The 4,056-nt window shown below is 42.6% G+C and overlaps 1 long non-coding RNA gene across 1 annotated transcript in view; it reads right to left on the bottom strand.

The window, feature by feature from the left end:
* Positions 1-2,873: 2,873 nt before the first annotated feature.
* Positions 2,874-4,056, bottom strand: part of LOC105520508 — a 12,034-nt gene continuing 10,851 nt past the window's right edge. Inside the window, exon 3 of the long non-coding RNA XR_001003144.1 lies at positions 2,874-3,983. This is a non-coding gene — a long non-coding RNA (uncharacterized LOC105520508). The remainder of the gene's footprint in view (positions 3,984-4,056) is intronic.

Below are 4,056 nucleotides of genomic sequence, written 5' to 3'. Positions count from 1 at the left end.
TTCCTTCTTTCTCTCCCGACAATCTAATTTGTACACGGTTTTCCATACACATTTTTTTAAAGTACTGCCCTGGCTACATTATTCTTCAGGCAAAAGTCTTCCAGGGTTCTTTATTGACTACCAAATAAAATTCATATTTATTACCAATCAAGGCCTCCATACTTGGATTCAAACTTTCCCTATCTTATCTCCCAGCATACTTGTATATAGCCATGACCTATCTACACATGGATTTCCCACCTTCCTCTTCTGCTATCTCCACTGCCAGGCATGCTCTTCTCCCCTTCATTCACTGAGACAATATCTTCAAGGCCCAAGCTAACTTTCTCCTCCACCTTGCCCACTGTGGCCCACAAATCTCTGCCTACTCTGAAGTTACAGCCCTTTGGCCTATATTCACTAGCAATGAGTCATGTCCATCCCTCTTCATAACACCTCTTGCAATGTAATCCTTATTGTTTTATTTTCCTACTCTTATACTGCTATTGATCCTTTTGTCAGCTATGTCTTCTCCTTTGGGCTATGTCATGAACCTGTGCAGTGGGAAAGCACAGACTTTGGAGTGAGATTTGGGTTGTATGCCAGCTGTCTTATCGATTAGATGTGTGACTTTGAGCAAGCCACTTATGCAGCCTCAGCTTCCTCATCTATAAAATGAGGATAATAAGTATCTCATAAGACTGTTGTGAAAAATCAGATAAGATAGCATGTGTGAAGTTGCTTAAGGGTGCATGGTACATAGTGTTTTTTCCCTTTTCGTGTCCCACATGGAGCTTTATACATAGCATGGCTTGAAAATCTATTGATTTAATTTTGAAACAATATGTCTATAATTACCTTGAATTATGAACAATTAGAGAACACCCATTTCTGCCATATACATTAGTGCCATAAAACACCTAGAAATAATGGGTACATTGCATCCTTTTAAATGCATAACTGGATTTGCAAAAGGAAAAGAAAAAAGGAAGGAAATGCTCCATGTCCACAAATGGAGCGTGAGCTGATAAAAAGAGTTGCAAGGAGTATCTGATATTGCGGCTGTCCTTGGGGGCAAGGTTGTCCATTTGGGGTTTCATTGCTCATTCAGGAACAAGACCTCAAACTGAGAAGCCTGCATAAGCCAATACCTTTTAAAGGCACATTTGGGGAAATTCTGCTTTGCTGTAAAGGGCTCTGGGTAGGAAAAAATGTTTTCCTTCTGAAAAATCATAGCAAACATCCAATTGTAACTAAAGGGTTATACCCACAGCGGGTCTTATACCATAAGGGTTTGAGGTTCAAAAAATATTCTGGGGGACAGAGTCTCTATTGCCCAGGCTGGAGTGCAGTGGCACAATCAAAGCTCACTGCAACCTCCTCCTCCTGGGCTCAAGCAATCCTCCTACCTCAGCTTCCCGAATAGCTGGGACTACAAGCATGTGCCACCATGCCTGGCTATTTTTTCCAATTTTTCTAGAGACAGGGTTTTGCCATGTTGTCCAGGCTGGTCTCGAACTCCTGGACTCAAGTGATCTGCCCACCTTGGCCTCCCAAGGTGTTGGGATTATAGCCGTGAGCCACCACACCCAGCGAGGTTCTAATTTATATTACTTGAGTGTGGGGGAGGTCATCCCCAATAATTCAACATAAGAAACAACTTGACCTGATAACAAAGTTGGCAGAAGCAAATGAGAAAACCTTTTTGAAGAGATACTCTTAACCCAAGCTGCACAGAAATTCCATAAACCTCATCGAACAACCCACACACCAAAACTGTGAAACACACATAGAAACAATCTCACAGGAAACAGCAGACATAAAAAAAAATAAGCAAAGCAGCAACCACAAAAGCAGCAGAATTAGACCCCCAAGTTAGCAATATTTACTGCAGTGGTTGGACCCGGGTCTGTCTTCAAGGAGCATTCAATCAGACTGGGAAACAATTCATTAACAGTCTAAAGCAATACAGACAAACCCAATTTAAGAATGGCCCGGGTTCCACAAGGTAATTAGAATATGCTGTTCAGCAATCAGAATGTCATTTTCCTTAGAAAACAATGTTTTACCCAGTAGATCACAAAAGCTTTTGGAATTCACAGGTCAGAACCTCCTGAGGACACTGAGGCACAGTTTCCAGCAGAAATTTGTGCTCCATAATCACTGGCTAAATGAATTCATAAATGAATGAATGAGGTAGCTAAATCTGACACAAGTTCCAGTACTGCAGAACACGAGGCCAAGGAGTGAAGAGGAAGGAGGAGAAACAAATATTACTGTATTTCCAAGGCACAAGCCCAGCTGTCTGGAAGGCTTCTGAATAGATACAGTTTGCATCAGACACTCTTCCACCTGGCCATTGTAGATACTGGAGATTATCTCACTGATCCTAAACCCAGGAGTCACTGAGGCTGTCTACACCTAAATGCTCCCCTGCTCTGAATGCCCACCTTCTCAGTGCTGGGATCTTAGCTCCATGTTCTTGGAAAGCAAATAGAGTGAGGATCAGGGTAAGATGTAAGATATGAACAGCCATTTACCCCTCAGAGATGTCTGTAACTCTAAAGGATGCTTGTTTCCCCAAATGAATCTCTAATTCTTCTGACAAAGTGAAATAAATGTATTCCAGCTATGTGGTCATGATGGACTAGGACTGAAAACCTTTGCCCAGGCTCACCTTCCTGAGGTCCATCCTTGGGGTCTTCATTCATTCACTCATTCCTTCAGCAAAGTTTATGGACTGCCTACTTTTTTTAGGCTCTGTCTATCTACTTCTGTTTCAGGCCCTGGAGAGGCAGCAATAAACAAGACACTATAGCCATGCTCCTATGGAGTTTTCATTCTAGGTAAATGGACAAATAATAATAAAAGAAAACACATGGACAGGATATATGCAGAGTGACACATGCTACTTAAAAGAACAACAAGACAGGGAGAAGTGAGAGGGAGCAGCCCTCCCTTCCTCTCATTTAAAAAAAAAATCAAAGCATGGATTCCTTTTTATTGCTCCCCCCGTGTTTTGTTTGTTTGTTTGTTTGTTTGTTTGTTTGTTTGTTTGTTTTGAGATGGAGTTTTGGTCTTGTTGTCTAGGCTAGAGTGCAATGGCACGATCTCAGCTCATTGCAACTTCTGCCTCCTGAGTTCAAGCAATTCTCCTGCCTCAGCCTCCTGAACAGCTGGGATTACAGGTGCGCACCACCACACTGGGCTAATTTTTTGTATTTTCAGTAGAGATGGGGTTTCACCATGTTGGCCAGGCTGGTCTCAAACTCCTGACCTCGGGTGATCCACCCACCTCGGCCTCCCAAAGTGCTGGGATTACAGGCTTGAGCCACCATGCCCAGCTGCTCCTCCCATGTTTCTGTCTTCCCTACCACCTCTGATGAACCCACATTTTTTTGTTTGTTTGTTTGTTTTAAGCTTCTGTTTTTTTTTTTTTTTTTGAGCTTCCTCTCTTGTCGACTCAGGGAGGGAGGAGTGAGTATATGGAGGTGTCGAAATATTTGTAGAAATGTCTTAACCTGCAATGATAACTACCATCACACTATCTGATTCCTTAGTGGTTCACTCACACACACTCCAGCAAAGTTCTTTCTCTATGTGAGTTTTAAGGCTCTGCTTATCAGTGGACTAATCTTAGCCTCCCTATTAATTTCAGCATAGAAAAAGAAGTTTTCCCACATGTAACCTTTGGAAACAAAGGCAGAGCTTGAGCAGTGATCGAGGCAGTGATTAAGCAGTCAGAAATAAAACGTGAGCTTGCATTCACCTCTGTTGGTGGTAGCCTGAGCTTCTTCCTGTAGACTGTTGACAAAGAAACTTGAGAAGGCAAAAAAAGCCTTTTCAATAGCAAGAGGATGCTGTGAAGTGCAGGGAGGATCACATTATGTTGATGACGGATGAGTGGATCCCTCTCCGCTGAGTGTGCCAGGTTGGAGCCCATCCATTAGAGAGAGCTTAATCTTTCCAGAGATCTCAATAGCTCCAGATGCTGAAAAAGAAGCCTCCTCTTCGAAAACCAAACACCGCATGTTCTCACTCATAGGTGGGAACTGAACAATGAGATCACTTGGACTC

This window comes from Colobus angolensis, unplaced genomic scaffold (assembly GCF_000951035.1).
Source record: "Colobus angolensis palliatus isolate OR3802 unplaced genomic scaffold, Cang.pa_1.0 Scaffold380, whole genome shotgun sequence".
In the NCBI taxonomy this organism is placed as follows: domain Eukaryota; kingdom Metazoa; phylum Chordata; class Mammalia; order Primates; family Cercopithecidae; genus Colobus; species Colobus angolensis.
This window is presented reverse-complemented; position numbering and strand designations above follow the sequence as displayed.